At 35.1% G+C, this 10,109-nt stretch overlaps 1 pseudogene; it reads right to left on the minus strand.

Annotated features, from left to right (window-relative positions):
- Positions 1–324: 324 nt before the first annotated feature.
- Positions 325–6,684, minus strand: LOC111411527 (annotated as a pseudogene).
- Between the last annotated feature and the right edge of the window lie 3,425 nt (positions 6,685–10,109).

The raw sequence follows: 10,109 nt of genomic DNA on the forward strand, positions 1-10,109 counted from the left end.
AGAAAAGTCAACATATTTTCAAAAGAGTATAATTAGTGGCGAGAGGATCTGGGTTTTCTATAGAGGAAGTAACTCACGTTTTTTATTTTAAGATGCTCGACACCCTGCATTGCGTATGTGATACACATAGGAAAAACATGTAAAAGCCTTGAGAGGTGCGCCAAAGGGAATGAAAAACATGTAAAATCACTCTTCAGCTTATAAAACAAAGATAGAAATCACAAAACATGTAAAATCACTCTTCCGCTTATAAAACATACGTCTTTTATTCACCAGTATAAAACATGTAAAATCACTCTTCAGCTTATAAAACAAAGATAGAGATCACAATTTGATTGGAAAAGCCTTGAGAGGTGTGGCCTTGTGTAGAGTAGTTGTATATTTCTCATGTCAATGTCTTCTGGTTTTAGTCCCTCTTCAAGTCTCCAATCAAAGTTGCGTATCAAAATTGCCAACATGACATGAACTACCCGGTGTGCCAAAGGCAATTCCGGGCATAGTCTCCTACCTGTACCAAGGGAATGAACTTGAAATCTTGGCCGTTGAAATCAATTTTGAGATCTAAAAATCTTTCTGGCATAAGCAAATCGAGAATGGACCAAATGTTTGAATCTCTACTGCTTGCCCATATGTTAACTAGTATTTGAGCATTTTTGGGGACTACGTAACCATTGATTTCTACATCGACCACAGCTTTATGAGGTACTAAAAAGGGTCTGACGGGGTGAAGCCTATGTATTTCTTTCACTAAGGCCTATAAGTAAGGGAGTTTTGAAATATCTTATTCTTGAATCACATCATGCTCTCCAATCACATCAATAAGCTCACTTTTAGCTTTGGTCATCTTCTTGGGGTTCCGGAGTAATTCAGCCATTGCCCATTCAACAGCAGCTGGAACCGTATCCGTGCTACCAAGAAATAAATCCTACAAAATAGAAAGCCAAGAGAGAAAATTTAAGTGTTTCTTCTTAGATTCCTAGAGCAATAAAATTAAGTATAGTCTTTACTGTGTTGGGAAATTTTACGTCAATTCTCTTTATTTCTACCCGCAGGATCTTTTGTTGTTCGAAAGAATATTAGCAAATAAGAAAAATAAAAAATATAACGCACAAATTAAACGGACCGTCAAAACTTTTCACTATATGAAAAATTGTTACAATCATATAAAATTTTACTCACCAACTCAATCCCAAAGTATTTCAAAGAAAAAATAAACCCGAGCTTTACCACACATACTTTTCTACTCAATGTACGAAAAATCTCAAGATGCTAGGCTTACAATATTTTTCTCTCAGATCAACTCTCTGGCCACACCCAAAATAATGAAATACATCCATTATTTATAGGATCAATAATCAAGTAATAGAGTTTAATTTAAACTCAAACAAGACTCTTTTTACTCAACAAGGATTCTTTCATGTGCAAGACTTCAAAACCGAGTGTAAACTGGAGACCAAATTCTACAAGGATGCTCTCAACTTTAATTAGAAGTAGTCTAATACAATAACTACCTTTTATTATTTGCAATAGAAGTCTTCCAATTTTTGACTTTTGAGGTAATTACTCAACAATCTCCACCTTGTCGAAAACGAGTCAAAATCTTGTCATCTCTTCTACAGCTTTTAATCACAATACTTGGTAAAAACAGGTAAGCCTTTGACACATTTTAACGATCCCATAATCCACCATATAAGTACAACTACTCAGAATTATCCGCGAACTCCGAGCATTTCATCGGCTACATGTCGAAACAACCCTGCTGATAGTTATGGTGCAACTCTCCCACTGACTTTTTCAGAGAGCTCATCAACCATCGACATCAAAACACCACCACATACCTATACACCTTGCATCAAATGTCAGTCAATACTATGTGTAGATATGCTGACCCGCGCCAGTAAGAATACATCCTCTATCATGGCAACTAGCAACATGCCATGAGGATGTTTCCATCTTACTTTATAGCACCACATCCGCGTCCTCCTCCACCATGAGAGACGCATTGTCCGACCCCAAGCAGTTAGTCGATCCTGCTACACCTTTTCGACAATTTCTCTTCATACAATTTGCTTTCTTCCTCATGGAGTTGTCAATCTTGCCAGAACTCTTGGTTGGGTTTTCTTTCAAAACCTTGTGCAGTCCAGCTTAAATCAATAAATCCTTAACTTGTACTTGCCACAAGCCAAAATTGATTCTCTTGTCAAATTTGTCCACGTCATATTTCAACAAAGACATATTTTTCTGTTGCTCCAATATTCCGAACCACCTGAAACTCTAAAACCGCTTGTTGGAAAATTTTACGTCGATTCCCTTTATTTCTATTTACCCACAGAATCTTTAATTGTTTGAAAGAATATTAGCAAACAAGAAAAATAAAGAATATAATGCACAAATTAAACGGACCGTCAAAACTTTTCACTATATGAAAAATTGTTACAAACATATAGAATTTCACTCACCAACCCAATCCCAAAGTATTTCAAAGAAAAAAATAAACCTGAGCTTTACCACACATACTTTTCTACCCAATGTATGAAAAATCTAAAGATGCTAGGCTCATAATATATTTCCTTACATTTTATGACTCTTTTAGGTTTTTGGTCGTGGCCTATAAATTAGAGGCACCTCTTTTCAGTTTTGATTGTAACAATTAGCTAAATTGGCTTGTGTTCTCCTTATTGTTTAATAAAAACGTCGTTTCCTCTGCGTTAATTTTTTTTGTTCATCTTTTACAAATTTAATCTTGTTTTCCATCTCATGATCTAGTTTACTTCATAATTGTTATTATAATCTCATTCTTCAAAATCCATTGGAATCAACTTGTGTTTTTAGAGCTTCCGCGCCCAACATACTGTTAGTAGATGCTTTATATCTTTTTGGGCTAATTCTGGCTCAAGCTTTTTGTAGAGATCAAGAAGGGCTTCCAGTAAATCATTTTTCTCTAATGTTCCTCTGGATTTCAACCGTTGATCTATAATACTTTCCAGAATTGCATATAATTTTCCAAAATAAAACTTGGTTCTGCAAGAGATGCCTTGTGTATCAACATTTTTAAGAACTGGAAAGTAATCTGCAAGATTAGGACTCCCAATACATTTATTTACATTCCACACAACATCCTTAAACTCTTGAGAGGAATCAGAATTGAAGTCAGCAAAATCAACTGAGAAAAGAGTGGATGATATCATGTTAAGTGTGGTTGTAAATGTAGCCTCAGCTATATCCACTAGATGACCATTAACACAACATTGATTCACACAGTCGCATAGTTTCTATAATTTTTCTCGTCGAATGCCCCAGCTTGCGTCAAGCCTTTGTAGTGAAAACATCTGTTCTTTCAATATTTTGCAAAGTTTACGCCATTGATTATCAACTGGCAACTACGGCATAGAAAATTTGTCATGCTCGAGGAAGCTCGGCGGATTTCCGGTGCTTTAAATTTGAGGTTAGGAAAAAAGTGCATGTGCACATGATAGAAAATAAAACGAACAGGAACAATAGGAACTCCATAGGGTATTGCTTTCTTGGCGTATTCTGTAATGGGACTCGTGTATAATTTTATGGTGGAAAATCGATGATACTTGTGGGGATATTGGACTATTTTATTAAAGAATTATGCCAAGCAGCTTCACAACCCACTCACATGAATGGGCCCCACGATTATTTTAATCATGGGGCCACTTGTGTGATGTAAGTGGGCTGTCAAAGATGATGTCAAAAGGAGTGTAAGTGTAGCATATTTGTTTATTAGATGTGCCATTTTCTTCGGTGGCTAACAAGTCGTGGTGAGGTAAGAAAACATTTGGGGCACGTTAGCTAAAGCTTAAATTTTATTTAAGTTAATCGAAGTTACTTTCTATCTCTACATTTTAGAGGACTCAATTTATTATTCACTTATTATCTACATATTCCATAAAATTTATTGCTTATAAGCACTTAGCTTTTGTTTGTCACACTTTATTTGACAAATTAAAGAGTTTTGAATAGTATGTGTTGGAAAATGTATAGTTAAAACGTAAAGAAACCTTATTAATTTGTGTGTAGAAGATTTTATTGTGTAAATATGTGATGGAGAATAATATTTTAGCAAAGAATTTAAAATTTTAAAGACTGTAAAACACGCTCTTAATAACACTCTTGGACGTGCTCTTAAATTGATTAAGCGCCACATACATCCCATGAAGACCGTTGAGCCCACTTCGCCATCCGATAAGAGCGCCTAGCCCACAACCAGGGGCAGAACTAAAACCAAATATTAGGATTAGTTAAAACTTAGGAATTGGGCTACATAGGGATTTTTGGTGGTGGAAATTACACCATTCCCTATGATTAAAATTCCAAATTCACAAATCACACCCAATGTTTGTTTATTCCAAAATCAGATGTTTTAATTAATTAATAGATATAAAATATTAATAATAATTTTATTAAATTAAATTAATTTATAAACCAACCCACCTTCAACCCTCTTCATTCCCTCATCCCCAATTCTCACGTCTCTCTCTCTCTAACGTCTCACATCTCTCTCTCTCTCTCTCTCTCTCTCTCTCTCTCTCTCTCTCATCTGCCTCTCTCTTCTTGCCGTCGCCGTCTCCATCATGGCATCTGCAGTGTAGATCACGACGGTGGTGGAGTTGGCGGGCAGAAATCTACATGCAGTGGCAGGCGACTGTCACGTGCGGTTGTCACGCTGCGCAAATCGCAACTGCAGTGGCAGCGTGTGTTCGGCTAGGTGTGTGTGTGTTCGTGGGTGTGTGCGCGCGGCGATGAATGGAATTTATGAAGCGGATCCACCCATTTGTGAATGGTGGTGGTGCGATCTCTGTGAAAGTGGTGCGACTGGTCGATTGGGCGATCTGTAGCGGTGGTATGATCTGGTGTCCCTCCGTTGGTGCGTTCTAGTGGCGGTGGCATGATGGGATGGTGGTGGCTACAGGGTTGAGGTGGTAGCGGGTTTGGGGGGGTTTTGTTAGATGGTCGCTATGGTGTGATGGGCCTGAGAGCACCGGCTTGTTTGAGATGATGGAGATGGTAGCGGTGGGTGGAGTTTGTTGCTCAATCTGTGGATCTATTGTGGAATCTGTGAATCTTGAGGTGACGATCATGGATTTGTTGTCGATCTGTGGTGTTGGTGTGTGGTGGCGACGATGGCGGTTTGAGGAGCGGTGTTCATTACAGCGTCGTCTTCCAATCTATGGCTAGTATTTGACATATGTGACCAACCATTTAGTTGCCTGTAACTCCCAATTGTGGCAATGGGGTGTGGCGGGGCGATGTTGGTGGCGAGGAAAATTGTGACTTTGACCAGTAATTATGACTTATAATTGAATACATGACCTACAAAATTGTGACTGTGACTCCCAATTGATTAAGTTGTGATCGAAAAATTAATCTTGACCAATTAATTCAATAATTTGCAACAATTGAATGAGTTGTGACCAATAAAAGTTTTGAGCTATGACCAATAAAAGTTTTGGATTCACGATCGAAAAAATTCTGTGACATATAAAATTTTTTATTTGTGACTAAGATATAAGTTGTGATCAATGATTTGATAAATTGTGACTAAAAATTAATCTGTGATTAATTAATTAGTTAACTGTGACAAAAATTTGACCTGAATATATTTAATTAATAAAATGCATATTTAATAAATTAATATATAAATAAAATAAAATAAAAATCTGATTTTTAAAACTTTAAACTTTTGTTCTTAATTTTGAAAATGGGCATACTTACCCTCTAAGAAAAGAAATTTTCCCTTTTTGGTGAGCTAATATATTATTTTGTGGAATCAGCCAATTATTATTGCGAAACCAAGCCACTGAGAATTATTTTTGAAAATCAAGTATATTGGAAATTAATTAATTAAATTATCGGATTATTATTATTATTTTCTCAATATATTCTCTCTAATATTGTGCACCTAAATTCACGCGACACAAACATTAAAATATCATGTTCTTATTATTATTTTCTCTCTAATATTGTGCACCTAAATTTACGCAACACAAACATTAAACACGGAACATTACCAATTCAACACGGACTGATTCAACTATTAGAGCACGGAGGCCCGAAATTTGTTTGGCCCGGTCGAAAAATCTGCAGTGCGACATATGTGGTAAAACTAAAATTATGAGAAATATGTGGTTTGTGATCATTTTTGATATAATGAATTTCTACTAGGGATGCCAATTCGAATTGTCAAAATCGAAATCGCGGTTAACTGAATCGATTGGGCCAAAAAAATAGAACCGATGGAACAATGGAATGAATATGGTGTTTGATTTTAATGACCCAGTTCGAAAATGTGTGGTAGGGTTATCAATATGTTTATAACAAAGTTATCAATATTATCGTAAAACAAGGTCATATTTCTCCTCGACTTCCCCATTTCTGGTTTTTGTATGATCAACCACCTTATCGGCTCCCAAGATATTTGGGAACTCCACCTTGGCAATTTTGGAGGTTGTCGCCACAAGAAGCTTTGTACAATTGCTTGGCAAGCTGAATAACTAGGCTTCCAGCACTACCTGCTCCGCCTACAAACAAAATTGTCTGATTCTCTTTAAAATTTGCAGTTTTGAAGCCTTCCATGGCTATCTGAACTGCCACTTGTATGCTAGCTGCCTCCTCGAATGAAAGGTTTTTCAGCTTCATTGCCACCAAAGTCTTCTCCATGACAATAAAAAGTGTCGTGGTCCCAAGTTGTTTAAATTCCCTCTCTGTATTGAAATTTTCGATGACAAACCTTGTCGCAAACTCAGAATCTTGTAGCCTAATCTCCTTTACCTACCACAATATATATAAGTGTTATGTCCTAGGTCCAATGAACTTTGGGTATAAACATTTTTAATATATAATTGATGCATTTCATTTTTGGCAAATCTATTATTTAATTTATTATATTAATAAATTAAATAATAGAATTCGTAAATTCAAGTTTTGGTAATTTGTTAATCACAAGGAGTTGTGATTGTGATATACAATTTACATATGACTGAATCTTAAATCATTCATGGTCGCAAGAAATAACAAGATACCGATATCGTTATTATGGATAGACCATCACGTGTGGTATTTATTACTTATGGAGTAAGTTTCTGATCTCACAAGTTAAAATGTGATGACACTTAAATAAACTCGTTGATATTTTATTATAGAACATAACATTGGAAATCCGCCGTGGAGATTCCACATGGATGACATCTAAGTATTAGTAATTAATCTCTAACGTTCAGTAGTGGAGTTGGTCTCTCGACTTGAAGTCAGCATAGTGCTTTATAAGAGGACAGTCATACTTTGGTGATATTGAATGTTACTCTACCAAGGGTCGCTAATATGACATCGTTCGGATATGTCAAGAATCATATGAAAGTTGTGAATGATCAATAAAGGATTCGTCATTCTTAAATAGTAAGAGATTATGATCTACATTTCATTCAGTTAAATTAATAACAAAATCCTTGGCCGGGGGGTGTATTCATAAGTGGAGAATAAATTTTCAACTTACATTGACTTAATTGTAAGATGAAAGATATGATCAATAATCGAGATTGACACACTTCCATATCTCGTAATCGATCGGATCATATTAACGAAGAAATTATAGTTTCACGGTAAATGAACAAATTTGATTTTGTCATACCACGTGACATATTTCATCACATGTATTGTCCACATACATTGCTAGCTATCAATTTCGGACAACAGATATGAATTGGCGATAAACTACAAAAAGGTATTTTAATTTATCGATTTTGATTAGATCAAATTAATAATTCACATCGTTAGACATCTTGATCGAAAACCTAATAAGCCACACACAAAAGATGATCTAGAAGAATAAGATTTACCAATTAATTAATTGACAAGTGTTGAACAAGTAGGTTGCTTGTTAATAGACCCGAACTAATTAATTGAATAATTAATTCATGGGCTAAATTTAATTAAATATTGAACAGGGACAAGTTGAATAAAAGGGCCAAATCCACTTGGACTTACATTAATAGGTTGCTATGGCTTAAATAATTTGAAGAGAACATAATTATATTTTTGCTAGTACAAGCAAAGAAAGTCCTACTTCTCTCAATCTTGTTTACCTATTTGAATTTTCATTGGAGATTGGACAAATGAATAAATATATATTACAGATCTTGATTGTTTGTATTCCAATATTAGCAAAGGGGTTTGCATAATTTATTGAAGGTAATATTCTAAACACAATTTTTATCTAAACATAAAGTAGATCCACGGTGGGAATTGAAAAATAATTTAGTTTCCACTGTACATGATTAAGTAAATTTCCAACAATACCATCTGTGCCACAACCAAGAACAAAGTGCTCCAAATGCCATTTATAATTTTTGTAAACTAATCACTAAAGTTTGTGAATTTAAGGAATCGATTAAACTCTACGATCTAATAGTAAATAATTATCTGCATTCACCAGTAAATCTGTAGGGGCCAAGGGCTTTCAGCGCGACTTGATATCAATAGGATTCAAAGATGCAGCACAGACTTGGACAATTAGCTGATGTTGTAGGATTTGAGGAATTGGGAAGTCTCCTAGTTTATGAACTTCCTTGAGACTCTGCATTTCATGGAACCAATCTTTCTGCATCTTTCTATGAATTTTGATCTCTCTTTGAATAGACTAATAGGCTGTAGAGAAATACTATTTATCTAAAGGCTGTGGCCGTTTTTATATTCAAGTATTAGATACGACTGGAAGCTAAAATGGACAAAATTTAATTTCTTTTTGTTTTTTAATATACTTGTTGGGGCGCGGAAGCTTCAATAACACATGTTAATTCCAACCCGAATTTTAAAGAACGAAATTATATGACAATATTGAAGTATACTAGATCACACACCGAAAAACAAGGTTTAGAAGTAAAGAAAAAACAAACGATTAATGGCAAAGGACGATATTTATTAATTCAACAATATGGAGAATACAAAGTAATTTAGAATTGGCTTCTATCTGTTACTCTCTTAAATTGACTAGAGGAGCCTCTAATTTATAGTACACGAGCCAACCCTAAAAGGAGTTATAAAAGGCATGAAATTACGTTACAAATAGGAAAAAATGTGTAAAAAACGAAAAAACCTTGCGACACCCGAAAACTCTTCTTCCTTTCCGTTTCCTTGGTGCCCTAGTTCAAGTCTACTACTCTTCATGACTCCAAGTCACATTACGCCACTGCCAAGGACTCCTAATTTGAGTCACTCAACTCAACAATACTATCCAGTGCCGTTGAAACTAACTCACCAAACAAGCCATCATGGTTACTGAAAGTTCCTATCTTTATAATATCATTTTTTCCCTCTTTTTTGTTGGAATGATTAGTAGTCTAAACTGCTAACCGGGGTCCGGGACTTGAACAGATTATCTATTATATATAATTTGTAACGTTTTGTAAGGATTTTTAATTAAAGATGGGCTTGTATGTGTGAATAATTGTGTGTTAAATTATAGGCTATCGAATTCGGTCGAGCCCGTTTAAAGTGATCTAATAAGGTTTCGGTTTTTTGGGCTTTAATGTATCCAATTAAAGTATGGGTTTACATATGTGTAGAGATCGGGCCCAAGTCCTAATTCTATGATGGGCCGAATTAGGTCAAAGGGCATCCTCATATAAATAGGTTATGGTCCCCAGATCACACGCAACGAAACAAAATTATTCATTCTCTACTGCATCCCATCACAGAGAGGAAAAGGAGATTGCGTGTAGATTTGGAAGATCATACCGCGAAATCCATATTGCATTAACCATGTCAGATTCAGGTATGCTTCCGCTTTAATTCTTATATTTCTCGATGATTTAACATGAAAGATCCAGTATTTTAAAGTATTAAATAATCTAACAAGTGGTATCAGAGCCTCTTCATGTTGAATCATTGAGAATCGAATAATATAATTTGGTTCTTGCAATATATTTTGAAATTTTCAGATTTAACAATTTTTGGTTATATATTTTGTTAAATTTGAAAAAATTTTGCTGTATAATTCTTGTTATTTTCGAAATTTGGATTAATGGTTAAAAAAAAATTCATATTTGGAATTCGGATTTTGGTTTCAGATAAAAAAAAAAAAATTAAAT

This window comes from Olea europaea, chromosome 15, assembly GCF_002742605.1.
Source record: "Olea europaea var. sylvestris chromosome 15, O_europaea_v1, whole genome shotgun sequence".
Taxonomy (NCBI): domain Eukaryota; kingdom Viridiplantae; phylum Streptophyta; class Magnoliopsida; order Lamiales; family Oleaceae; genus Olea; species Olea europaea.